At 34.5% G+C, this 14,729-nt stretch overlaps 1 protein-coding gene across 3 annotated transcripts in view; it reads left to right on the plus strand.

Annotated features, from left to right (window-relative positions):
* Positions 1-14,729, plus strand: part of FAF1 (Fas associated factor 1) — a 523,666-nt gene that overhangs the window by 259,250 nt on the left and 249,687 nt on the right. The window lies entirely within an intron of this gene.

Genomic DNA, 14,729 nt, shown 5'->3' on the forward strand with positions numbered 1-14,729 from the left:
ATGTCTCACAGCTAAGAAATAAAGGTAGCTCATTATAGCTAATGTTGACCCTGTTAAAGAGGGCTTATCTGTTCTGGTTGGAAATTCTCTTTATGTTTCATTATTGGGTTCTTAAATTTTAATTAACTGGAGCATCAATGATTACTGTAGATATACTAAATGACTTGACCTAGAAAGATGTAAATGGGAACTCTTGATAATTTTTAAACTAGTCAACTTGAAACGCTGCTTAAAAATAACTGATTATTATGTAATATATTTCATGGTTTTATAGTCATTATTCAAAATACTACTTTGGAAATTGTTGACAACATTCATTTTGGAGGATGCTTATATTTTATTTGAAAGGTTGCTCTCAAATAATTATTTATATTGTGTACTCTGCCTGTTTCTAAAAGGAATTTGAGGGGACTTTTCTTAAGCAGCTCCATCCTGCCCTTGGGCAGTATGCCTAAGATTCTGTTGGAGACTGTCTTTTAGCTTAGAATATGAGAAGAGTCTATTTATAGTGTCAGTATTTTCTTCAACACGACCAACCAAGGCCACTGTTTCAAAAGAGAACCTCCCCCAAGAGAGAAGAGGTACCTTGTTGGTATGCCTTGGGCCCCACCCATCTAAAAGCTAGTAATTCTATCTTCATGGAGGGTGGGGGGAACATTTAAGGCTATGACAGGACTTGTGTTTAGAAACATTGAAATGATGACTATGTTGCATTACACCTTATAAGTTATGAAAGCAACAGTCATTTGTCTACTAATTTTTCTAAAGAGAATTAATCATGCTTAATCTTGGATTATTTTATAATGTTTTTCTTAGACTACATTGCTTAAAATAGTCACTTAATGTCATTTTGAAAGAACCAGTTTTCACCCTAGTGTTTTCTTTCAGAAATATATGAACTGTTTCTGTAGACTATTAATGGTTTCCTTTTTTATATTGTGTTAATGAATTTCAGCTTCTGAATTTGACATGAATAACTCATTGCTTTATTTTCTTCATTGATTACTTGAATAGTTTGTTGACTCTAGAAACTAAACTCTTTAAAATTTTTTTCTGATCTGATTCCTAAACTGAATTGTAGGTTTGCGTTATTTAATTTTTTTTCAGGATTTTAAATATGTATAAATTGTAATTTCATTTTCAACCTCCATAATGAGTATTTTATTCTCTAAATTAAAAAACTTAATTCCTTGAAGAATCATTTGTGTTTTTCTGGTAGAAATAATGTTTTGCCATGGCTCCATCTCCGAGTTATTATAGCATCTGAAATTTTACAGGATAGTAAAATCTAAATTGTATATGTGAATATATGAAACAAGGAAATTTAGATTTAAAATAACTTCAGTTTAACCAACATGACAAAGATAAGAGGTAAATTCACTTTATTGCTGGCTTGATAATTGAAGAATAGTATAATGTATGATGAATAAATATAGTTTGCCTTTTTTTCCTTCGGGGTTGAATTTTCTAGCCATAATTTTGCTGCCACCCTCTCAACCCCCACCCCTAGTTTCTGTTATTTGAGTGTGTTTCAGCTTTCTCCCACAAGAGGGCAGAAAGGACTATTCAGCAGATAGCCTAAAAATGCTATTCAGTGTTTTCAAATTAGCTTCTCTTATATTAACAAAAAGGAGCATAATGGCCAAGTTATTGTTTGATTTACAGATAATTGGCATATTGCAGGGAGGAGACTTAATTTCACCCTTTTAAATTAAACAGGGAGATTTAAAAAGACATAAAATATTCATTAATGTTCGGTGATTATAAAGTAGTGGCATATATTTATTTTGCCTTTATTACTGTTTCGATGGGAAAATACTGCAAATATTTCCGAAATCGAGTTGGCCATACTGACAAGTTGAAATGTTTAAGCAGCGTTAATGCAATCTGCTCACACCTGATATCCTATGCAGAATGATTCAAAATGACTACATCAATTATTAAAAGAAATATTTAAAATTCTGTAAATGTGCCATTGTGTGCCACAGTTGGCTGAAACTGTTCTCCGTGGCCTGCTATGTAGATTATCAAATATATCTTAAGCTTCAAGGACTTAAAAACAGTAAATCTTTTTTATACCATTTTCTAAATGTCATTTTAAAAATGTTCCAGAAATATTTTTGCAAAGACAGATATTCTTATGTATTTCTTGTCAAGAATTTGGTTTCTTCTCCTTTTTCCTTTTTTTCCCTTTAAGTTAATTTAAAATAATATTTTTAAATGCTAGTTTGCCAGGAACAAATAAATGCAGTTGCTACTTATGTCACTTGCTTCTCTGTGAGTAGACGGGTACACATAGGCTGTTTTATTCTGTACAACTTAGATAAAGGATGTGGGACCTCTCTGGGCCTAGTTCTGTGACTTTTCTGCTTCAACTTGCGGAACACCTGTGATGGAGGGGGTAGTTTCAGGTGAAGGACAAAGTGCCCTTATCTACAGCTATTCAATCCACAATGACACTTAAGTATGTACATTTTTTCTTGTTGCATGATTGGAACGTTAGTTTGATTGCATCAAGATAAAAATATAATTGTGAAACTATTTTGTAGTTTTATTTTATAATGTTAGTATTTGTCTTTTATTAATGTGAAAGCTTAATGATACCATATGTGCTAAATTGTAAATTAATCTATCTCACCAGTTTCAGGAATTTCTTTTCAGTATTAATAGGTCCAAGAATAAATCCTGACTAATATAATTGAGGGAAAGGAAAAAATGTTCAAAACACAAAGGTTCCTGGTCATTTTTTTAGTGTATTATATATATATATATATTTTAATTTTTGAAAGCCTTGCATTTTTAAAAGAAAACTTTGCACTATTTTTCACCCAGAGGGAAATTTCTATTAAATGAAACAGGATTGAAAAAGGCACTATGATTTCAACTTTTAATTAGAACAAAGTACATTTTTTTAAAATACTGAGTTAGAAAATAGAACTAAAATGCAGTTTGAATTTCAAATAAACTATTCAATGACCATATGGTCATTGCAAGTTAATGGTGATAAACCAAGAGTTGTACAAGTGTTTGTTCATTCTGGCTTTGTGGTCTGCTGCCTCACAATGCATGACTTGTGTCCTTTAGGTGCTCTAGATTTTAATTTAAGCCAGTTAGTTATTGAGGGTTTTCATTTTGATTTTGTTTTTTTAAAACTCTGTACAAATCCTTCCAGTTACATTATCCTCCTGGTTGGGGAGAAAGCAGTGACAGTATAAAAAGGTCAGAATGGAGAGAGTTGCTAGTAGTCTTAAAGTCGAAAAATCTTTTCTGTTTTCCATTATGACCAAACAGCTTGTAAAAAATATCAAAGAATGTGACAGTAACTCTGTGATAGTCTGTCTTTTCAACCTTTTTGGGTCCTAAATTAACTATTTGTCACACTTTAAAATTGTGAGTTTCCTTAAATTTAAACAGGCTTACCTTATTTTAATGAATTTTTTTTATGCTGAGAATTCAGATTTGTCAACAGTTTATGGTGCAGATTCTAGTAATTCTCACTAATACTATTAAAGATCTGTGGTTACAAATGCACTTGGGGTGGGTTAAATTAAGGGGAAAAAAAGATTGATTTGCTTTCAGCAAATCCAAAACCCAGGTGTGGAAAAGGATATGAAGTCTCTGAAATCAAGCCAACTTTTGTTGGAAACTGATTCTTTGTTATCGGCCTTACTACTGCAGAAGCTTCTGTTAGGCAAAATATTGTTTTCTTTGTAGATGTCATATAAATTTAAGGAATATACACATGACCCAGAATAACAATAAGAAACCTAAGTATTTTTAGTGCAGAATTATGGAGTATTACTTATCTGTTACAGCAAGAAGCATGATGAATAGCTATTGGAATTATTTAAATCCTCTTCCAAGTTTCACTTTACCTCAGAATTCTCACTGTTCTTATTAATGTTGATTTAGTTCTTAATGGCATGAAAGGGGAAAATTGGCAACCTATAAAGATATATCTTGCAGGGAGTAGTAAAACATTTCAGTACTATTACAGTGTTGTACAAAGTAGTGATTAAATGGGAAGCCAATAGAGTTGAATAAGTCTCAGGAACTGAATGAACTAAATACATAGATTATACCAATCCTTAAAAATAATCTGGGCTAAATAATCATAAGGCTAACTCTGATTCTGAACATTTGAACCTAACGTCGGATTTTGTGTGTTGTGTCTATTTTTCTACTTGCTACTTTCTTAACTTGCTTGACTAGCGTATATTTTGGACTATTCTCCTTTAATGCTGGTGGCCAGTAACAGTAATTAAAATATGTAGTCTTTCACAGATTGTGCTAATTATTGATGTTCTAGTAGTGGGTTGACTATAACTCCTTAACTAACATGGCCTTTCTGTAAATGTTTTAAAGTATTGGGTGTTTTTTTTGGTTTGTTTGTTTTGTTTTCCAGTATGGGGAGGGTTGGGGTTGCTGGCACAGAACTGAAGTAAGAGTAGGGTAACTGAGAATGTGCATATGCAAGAGGGTAAATTAAGTTGTGTGCTTATTTAATTAAAAGTGTAAGTGGTTTGTTTTTACTGCAAGATAAATGGCATATATTGGATCAATTAGAATGAACCAATTTAATTAACATATATTATAGTTTGATTTTTTAAAATTTGAAATCATGAATGACATTTTAGCAAGAATGAAAGAGATAATTTCTTCTGCAACTGGGCAGTGAATTCAAGCCTTTATTCAGCTTTCAGAAAAGACGATTATGCATCTTTTAAATATGCATATATATTATTAGTTTCAAGTTGCATTTGAAAACTGAGATCTGTTGAAATCATACCACTTCAAATGAATATAAATCAGTAGGGATCATTTTATAAATATTGAGGTTTCCTGTGATTCTTAACAAATTATCCCCTGAAGTAATAAATTTAATATTTATAATGCAGCTCTTTGGAACTGACAAGTCTTTTCCCCTCTCTGGAACTATTTTAGAATAATCTGGATTGGATATCTTTTTTGGCCCATATAAGTATTTGTCTACCTGCATTTCAAGACGATAGAAGCAATGACATTTTAAGAATTAAGAACAGTCTTTAGCCTTTTGTTACTTAAGATATGTGTATCAAACATGATAGCTGACCACATTTCATCATCTGTGATTTATGTGTTGGTAGTTTTGAAATGCCTGGGTTAAGAGAAATTACGTTCAGTTATCAGAAACTAATAAACATAAGATTTTTTTATATGCAAGAAAAGGCAGAGAGTAAATAATTGCACTGGTGACCAATACTGTAATAATCCTGTTTTACAATATGCACTTGACAGGTTGTAATAGTGCTAATTGAAGAGACTAATTCACACTTGCTTCATTCTATTCAAAGGCAAAATCAGCAGCTTGTTTTGCTTTTGACCAGATGGTCCTCATGAACACCTACTGTGCACTTTAAGTGCTTTACTAGAATTACAAAGGCCGGGGGCTGCGTTCGACTCCAAATGATTTGAGAAGAGAGAGAGAGAGGGGGGAAAAGAACCTCTGTGCTCAATGGATTTGGTGCAAGTAAATTAATTCTAGTGGACCCATTACACACTGAGCCCCCTTTTCAAAGCTCTGAGCCTCCTCGCTTGCTCTGTAGCAATGAGAAAGAGAAAGGCAGATTACTGCAAACAGAAATAAAAAAAAAAGGGGGGGTATGAAAGGGAGAAAAGAGGCCTTGAAGCCTTTCATATCATTTGAGTTTTTCAAGTGCGTTATTTTTGGGGAGGGTGGATGTATGAAAAGCCAATTGGAGTTTTTTTTGTTTTAAAGTGCGCTATTTAAGCACCATGAATATAGGCGCAAGAGCAACAGTTGACTGAGTTTACTGTGGTGAAGCTTTGTGTCCGAGGATGAATCAAATTCATTATATTCAACTCTTTGTGTTTTAACATGAATGTAGGGTTAGTTTCACAAGACTGTGTCTGTTTAGGATAATTATAATTTAATATTTTCCTTTCATAAAGTTATCACTGTAGATGTCTAAAATTTTAATCAAAGCAGATTTTGTACATTGACTTTGAAGCACCCTGACAGTTTAAAATTCAAAGGAAAGCTTTTTTAGTTTTCAAAAGAAAAGGAAGGCTCATTCTAATGGCATTGAAGCAGAGATTATTATAACTAATTAGAAGTCACACATCTGTTAGCTTTTGGTTTGTGACTTACTTATGTATTTTTTGAGTAAAATATATACTTTAAAAATATATTGCTGTTATTGTGTGAACCTAAAGGGATAAAATGCACTTAAAAGAGAACCATTTATTTGAGCCAACCATTTTTTGCAAATCTCTAGATGGTCCTATAAAAATATGTAATGTAATAAAGTACATTAAGTGTGAATTGCAGTTGTATAATTAATAATCTTACTTTGGAATATGCTTTCAAACAATATTTTCACACAGTTCTGTTATCATAATTCTGATTATTAACCAAAGTTATGAGATTAAAAAAACCTGTCCAGTTTGTACAAATTTATAGTTATTCCTTATCCTTAAAGCTGTTCATGTATAGTACTGTAATTTGGAATACTAAGACTGTGAAATAATTAGTTCTTATTGTAAACTATGTGGGTTAGGATACAAGGAATCAAATTTAGGAATATACATCACCTGCTTTTTATGTTTTTGTAGTTCTAAATTTAATTCTTGTGATATATTTTAGTGGCATTGTTTACTTTTGTTTGATGGCATATATTACCGCCACCATGTTCATTTTAATTTTAATTATAGCTATTATCAAAGAATACAACAAAGTCATACCAATAGTTCATCATGATAATTGTAAATGTTTCATAGTCTTCTTAAAGTTTGGATCGTCTCTTCAAGTTAATGTCTAGAATTTATATTTTAAAAGGCATATTGCATCAATAAGCTTTTTATGTCAATAAGTTTTAATTACATTTTTAGAAAATAAAACACAGAAATGCACAAGCAACCCCAAAAATCTTTTTTATTTCTTAAAGACTTCATTTAAGAAGGTAGCATGCCTTTTATATATTTAAAATAAAATTTTATTCATATTAATGTACTCATACTTTGGGAGTGCTCATTGAAATGTAAGTTATAGGGTGAGGAGGGATATAAGGAGAATTCCCAAACCTTCCACCAGCAAAATATACAATGAAATTTGTAAGTAATGAGGCATTAATGAATTGATATCCTTGGGGAGAAAAACATTTCAAGAAAAAATATGAAAGATTAAGAAAAACTCACTGCAAAAAATTTTTTGCAGCAGACCATTTAAAATAAAGGTAAAGGTACTAGATTTCTTTCTTGTAGGTACAATAAAAAGCTATCTTTAAAGGCAGAACCTCAGTTAGCAAAAGTGGATTGATCATGACCATGTAGTCACTTACTTAGATGGGGCTGATTCTTTGGTTTCACAGAGACAGTGCTCCTCATGCATGAAGAAGAGGTTTTTCTTTTTCAGTATTAAAATATTAACTCCTAGATTCCTGAATGCCAGAGACAAGGTTATTTTCCTAGGGTATGTGTTGGGAAAGGCTATAATTTCTTCATAGATGTGGTGAGTACCACATTACTTAAGCTGAGAACTATTTTAACGTTTAACTATCTTCTAGTCCTAAGATAAGAAATAGTAACCAACCTCTTCATTCCTCCCCAACCCTCTGTAAAACACACACACACACACACACACACACAAGAAATTAAACCAAAGGATGGGTAAGTGAATATAAAGTGCTCATAAATATAAGCTGGATCAAGACTTGGCATATTAAGATAAGGCCTGCATGTAGAAAATTATTTACATGTTTATCTTTATATGCCAAAGGTTATTTGGTTACAACCTCTTCAAACATCTGGTTATGGTAATTTTTCTTTTGTCTAATGTGTCTTGTGTATGACTCAGTGTTATACAGTTAAGGAGTTTTTCTTTTTCAAACATATTTTTTGTGATAAATATTCTTTTAAAAAATCCTGCTGCTCAATATAGGGCTATAGTATAGTACCTTATTACCCTCAGTGTACTCCTATTATTATTTTGAAAAACTTTTTTTTTTAGAGAAAAAAGATTTTAAAAGCTTGTAGTAAACATTTTATATAAATGACAAAATGTATTCCTTGCTTTGTGGTCATTGCGTGACCAGACAGTAGAGTACTGGATTGTTCTAGGGTTTTACAGCTGCAAGGCAAAAGCATCTGCTCATTGCAAAGCCGGCATTGTTTAATTTTGACACTGACTTTTCCATGAGTCTTGTACCAAGCACTGGATTAGATGCCACTAAGATGAAATTTGTTTTAAGTTGCTCCCAAAGTGCAGCTGTTCCTATATACGGCCCTGCAGCTTAACCAAAACAGACAGACATAGGATCAATCAGAATCTTTGTACAGGGTCACCTCAGTATGCTAGGGGGGCCCAGAGAGAGAATGTTAATGATATTATTTATCATGAATAACTGCAAAATTAGTTTCTGGGCTTATTTAATGTCTATAGTACAGCCCCCCAACTTTTAAAAGCAATAGAACTGTTATTAAATATTTAGTTTTTTAAACTGGATTATCATGGCTAAGTATTAGAGTGTCCCTGTATGCATTAGGCACTATTCTTCCACAATCAATTGCAAGAAAAATTAGTTTATTGGTCACTAAAGTAGTGATTGGCTGAAAATAAGACCTATTCTAAAATTGTTTGCTGAAATCTTGAAAAGTGGACATTTTTATAGAATGATAATTTTTCTTTAATGTTTCAAGTGAATGAAAAATGAAAGAGCACCTCACTTCCCAGGTTTCCTGGGATTGTGTGAATTTCTACCCAGCTGGTCCAAATTGATTGATACAGGGCCAAATATTTGTCTGCCTACATTTCAAAGTCTATAATTTGCTAATGAATTGTGGTAATAATCTTTCATCCTACATGAAAGATTTAGCCAAACAATTTGCTAAGTATATATTTTGATCATAAAATTTTTGGACTTACACCAAGCTTTACATCTACTTACAGCTAATGCATGGGGGTGGAGGGAGGGCAGTAGGAAAAATAATACTGAACATGGACACTTGATGGAAAAGAATGAAGGAAGGAAGCGTGAGGAAAGAAGGTACTTTGGAAAAGAATAATACTGGGAAAGTCCCATGAGTGACACAGAGAAACCAATTCTGTTTGTACTTAGAGTTCAAAATAGAATTTAAAAAAAATGCCAGTACAGTTTTAGTCCATAGTATCCAGAGATATATGGTATCCATTTAGATGAAGGCTAGGAAGGAATCTTTTTCTGTTTTGGCTACAGCTATTCCACATATTGATTATGATTATAATTTCCTAAAAACTTGATGCTGCAAAGTCAAATACCCACAAAGTTTAAGTAATTGAGGCATAACAATCAAAGGCAAATGTTTGTTGGGGTTGATTAAAAAGAATCTAATGAAGAAATAAATGTGATTTGACTAATCCCAGAAGAAGCTGAGACAGTAACCTAGTAAAGCTTTTGACATGACTGTAGGCACCCAAGAGAACATTTTCTCCCTCCAAAACAAGGAAAGACTGTATAAAGGAAAATTAGGCCTGTTTCTGGGAGGATATATAGCATTAAGTTACCTTTGCTTGGGAAAGTATAAACCTTATTTTTTATGTATTTTGGGAGAGGAGCATAAGATATACTCCAGAGGAAATCCAGGATTACACTATGGAATGAGAGAGCTAGGCAATGTTCAAAATAAGATTCTATCTTACACATGTAATACCTCTTCCATTGTTAGAAATCAAGGTGCCATGATTTCCTATTTGACTTATATAATTTGAATTGTTTTCAAGTTGTCCATGTGGAGAATCTTAAATAATATTGATAGAATTTCCCTTGCCTAGCCATTTAATACCAAGTAGTTTAAAAAAAAAAAAAAAAAGGCCGAGCACGGTGACTCACGCCTGTAATCCCAGTACTTTGGGAGGACGAGGCGAATGGATCACCTGAGGTCAGGAGTTCAAGACCAGCCTGGCCAACATGGCAAAACCCTGTCTCTACTAAAAGTACAAAAATTAGCCAGGTGTGGTCTTGGGTTCCTGTAATCCCAGCTACTCAGGAGGCTGAGACAGGAGAATCACTTGAACCCAGGAGGCGGAGGTTGCAAGTGAGCCAAGATCGCGCCACTGCACTCCAGCCTGGGTGACAAGAGCGAGACTCTGTCTCAGGGAAAACAAAATCAAAAACAAAAAAACTTTGTCTTATAGAGAGAAATCATATATATTATAAAAGAGATGGACCCTCCATTTTATAGATTTTAAAGATAAGCAACTCTAGAATTTTTATATACCTGTGGGACCTCTTAAATGTATAGTTAAATGACACATTCCCAGAGGATTAATTTGTATTCATTTATATAATTCCCCTTTTGTTCTCTGCTGGAAATAAGCCTCCTTTAGATGTTAATACAGTGGATGTCTATCCAAGGTGGCACCACTGGATGATTTTTTTTTTTTAGTGCAATGGTGCAATCTCTGCTCGCTGCAACCTCCACCTCCCAGGTTCAAGCGATTCTCCTGCCTCAGCCTCCTGAGTAGCTGGGGTTGCAGGTGCATGCAACCATGCCTGGCTAATTTTTGTATTTTTGGTAGAGATGGGGTTTCACCATGTTGGGCAGGTTGGTCTCGAACTCCTGACCTCTGGTGATCCACCTGCCTCAACCTCCCAAAGTGCTGAGATTACAGACTTGAGCCACCGTGCCCAACCAACAATCTTTAAAGTATTTAGGAAAGTTAAGAATCTATGTGTAACTAGAGCTTTATTCAGATGAATAGAAAATTTTGTTTTACACATTGACTTTCTTAGCCTCTTTCCTTCTATTTTGCTGACAGTTAGAATCTATCAATTTAATACATGCCATAATTTTTTTTTTGAGACAGTCTCGCTCTGTCGCCAAAGGTGGAGTCCAGTGGCACTGTGTTGGCTCCCTGCAACCTCCACCTCTTGGGTTCAAGCAGTTCTCCACCTCAGCCTCCCGAGTAGCTGGGACTACAGGTGCCCACCACTACGCCTGGCCATTTTTTTTTTTTTTTTTTTTGTATTTTTTAGTAGAGATGGGGTTTCACCATGTTGGCCAGGCTAGTCTCGAACTCCTGACCTCAGGTGATCCGCCCACCTCGGCCTCCCAAAGTGCTGAGATTGCAGGTGTGAGCCACCAAGCCTGGCCTACATGCCATAACTTTTTGTAGGTATATTGTTATCACGTTATGGTAGTTACCATAGCAAATACTTAATAAAGTTTTGGTTTGGAGACCTTTGTGGGTTTTTTTTTTTTCCTGGCTATAGTGTTATAGAAGAGATCCATAATCATTACTATGAAGGAAAACTTATAAAGAAAATCACATTTAAATTAATTATAAGTGAGATAATTAGTAAGATTCCTGATTTTTTTAATGAAAACTCAATTTCAAGAGCAAATATTAGAGTTACAGGTTATGTAGCTGAAATTCAAAATATGCTATTAGCATTTGTTTCTAGTCCTTTTGGTGTTCTGTTATCAAAGGCACATTATATTTACATGCCTGCCTTTGCCTAATGAAAATGTGAAATAATTCCTCCTAAGAGGTATGTTTATAATGTCCTATAATTATCATCATCATAAGAAAAGCGTATCATTTAAATATCAGTTCATTGCTGTTGAATCGGGAGATGTTTCCCTTATTCCTCATATCCTAAACAAGGAAATCTTAATAAGGTATTTTTAAAGGCTGCTGTTTTTTTGCTGGTCAGTTTTTTTTATAATGACATATATACATATAGATCACTTTGCTTGAAATTTGAAATATCAGAAATATAGTAAATATCTTAAGAGTCTTGATTTCTGTTGATAATTCTTATTTCAAATATTGACTCTAAAATTTGGTCATTATATGGGAATTTAGAAATCTCATGTGCTTCAATTGAACCATTTATGTGGGTGTGTGAGAGAGAGGGGTGTGTGCTAGTCTGTAGGCAGTGACTGTATAAGTAAATGTGTAAATATGTTGCTGTGAGAAATGTAAGTAATCTTTTAATCCTTAAGGTATTACTTAAAGGGCTCAGGGTTGAAATAGCGTTTTCTGTTGCCATGGTGTTTGAATTTCTATAAATCAATTTTTTAATGAATAATAAATTTTATTTTTTATCTTAAAGTAGACTTTTACCTTATATGCATATGCTACAATAAGATTGTAAAAGTAAATTATATATACATAACAAGGCTTTCTAATACATAAGATTTTATAATATTGAGAGATAATAAATGTAAATGATACTAATTTGATGTCATTAGCTTTACTTGTGTTAAGTGAATTAAAATTCCATATGAGTATTAAGACTGTGGAACCAGCATAAGGATAGACAGATAGATCAGTGCACTAGAATTGAGAACCTAGAAAGAAACCCTTACATTTATGGTCAATTAATTTTCAGCAAGATTACCAAGAAAATTCAACATATGGTGCTGGGACAACTAGATATCTACTTGCACAAGAATGAAATTGGACTGTTCCCTCACACCAGACAGAAAGAAAAATTAACTTAAATCACAGATCCAAATCTAAGACTTAAAACTGTAAACCTCATAGAAGAAAACAGGAAAAATTTTTCGTGGTTTTTGGGTTAGGTAATGGTTTCTCAGTTAGGACGCTAAAACTACAAACAAGGAAAAATAGGTTATTTGAACTTCATCAAAATTAAAAACTTTAGTGCCTCAGAGGGCATCATCAGTAAAATGACATGACAATTTAAAGAATGGAAGAAAATATTTCCAAATTGTATATTGATAAGAGACTTGTATCTAGGATATATAAAGAACTCTTACAACTCAATAATAAAAAGACAAATAATCTAATTGAAAATTGGCAAAGATCTGAATAGACATTTCTCAGGAGAAGATATGCAAACAGCCAATAAGCAAATGAAAAGTTGCCCAACATCTTTAGTCATTAGGGAAATGCAAATAAAAAATCCAAAGAAATTGAAATCAGTGTGTTAAAGAGATACCTGCATTCCAGTATTCATTGAAGCATTGTTCACAATAAGCAAGATATGGAAGCAATGTAAGTGTTCATCAGTGAATACATGGATAGAGATCATGTGGTATATATGAATATATACAACAGAATACTATTCAGCCTTTAAAAAGAAGAAACTTCTGTCATTTGGAACAACATGGGAAGACCTGGAGGACAGCATGCTAAGTGAATAAACATGGTCTCACTTATATATGAATTCTAGAAAAGTCAAACTCATAGAAGTAGAGAGGAGAACAGTGATTACCAGAGGCTGGTGGTGGGGTGTGGACGGGTAAGAATGAGGAAAGCGGAGATGTTGGTCAAAGGATACAGAGTTTCAGTTTGACAGGAGGAATAAATTTTAATGGTCTTTCGTACAGCAGGGTGACTATATTTAGTAATGTGTTATATATTTCAAAATTGCTAAAAGATTAGAATTTAAATGTTCCCAACACACACACACACACACACACACACACACACACACACACACACACACAGTAAATACTTGAAGTGCTGGATATGTGGGGGTTGTTGTTGTTTTCTTACCCAGTCTGCAGTGCAGTGGCACAATCAAGGCTCACTGCATGCTCGAACTCCCGGGTTCCATTGATCCTCCCATCTCAGCCACCTGAGTAGATGGGACTACAGGTATGTGCCACAATGCACAGCTAATTTTTGTATTTTTTGTAGAGATGAGGTTTCACCATGTTGCCCAGGCTGGTCTGATACACCTGGGCTCAAGTGATCTGCCCGCCTGGGCCTCCCAAAGGATTACAGGTGTCAGCCACCACACCTGGCCTGCTGGATATGTTAATTAGCTTAATTTAATCATTTCATAATGTATACATATATCAAAACATCACTTTGTACCCCATAAATATACACAATTATTATTTGTCAATTAAAACAAAGAAAAATGGCCAGGCACGATGGCTCACGCCTATAGTCCCAGCACTTTGGGAGGCCGAGGCGGGCAGATCACCTGAGGTTGGGAGTTCAAGACGAGCCTGACCAACATGGAGAATCCCCATCTCTACTAAAAATACAAAATTAGCCGGGCGTGGTGGTGCATGCCTATAATCCCAGCTACTTGGGAGGCTGAGGCAGGAGAATTGCTTGAACCCGGGAGGTGGAGGTTGTGGTTAGCCGAGATCGCGCCATTGCACTCCAGCCTGGGCAACAAGAGAGAAACTCTGTCTCAAAAAAAGAAAAAAGCAAAATGAACTACCCCTTCACACCACTAGGATGGCTAGAATTTTAAAAGGTAGGCTGTATGCAGTGGTTCATGTCGGTAATCCCAGTACTTTGGGAGGCCAAGGCCAGCGGATCACTTGAGGTCAGGAGTTTGAGACCAGCCTGGGCAACATGGTGAAACCCATCTCTACTAATAACACAAAAGTGAAGTGGACATTGTGGTGCATGCCTGCAGTCTCAGCTACTGGGGAGGCTGAGGCATGAGAATCACTTGAACCCAGGAGATGGAGGCTGCAGTGAGCTGAGATCGTGCCACTGCACTCCAGCCTGGGCGACAGAGTGAAACTGTCTGGAAAAAAAAAAGGTGACAGTGACAAGTGTTGTATTGGCAAGGATGTTGAGAAATGAGAACTATTACACATTGCTGGTGGAATTATGACATAATGTAGTAGCTGTGGAAAAAGTTTGATAGTTCCTCAACATGTTAAACATGGTTACCATCTATCTGACCCAGCAATTCTACTCCTAGATATGTAACAAGAGAATTGAAAACATGCATCCATACAAAAATGTG

The sequence above is a fragment of the Pan paniscus genome, chromosome 1 (genome assembly GCF_029289425.2).
Source record: "Pan paniscus chromosome 1, NHGRI_mPanPan1-v2.0_pri, whole genome shotgun sequence".
Taxonomy (NCBI): domain Eukaryota; kingdom Metazoa; phylum Chordata; class Mammalia; order Primates; family Hominidae; genus Pan; species Pan paniscus.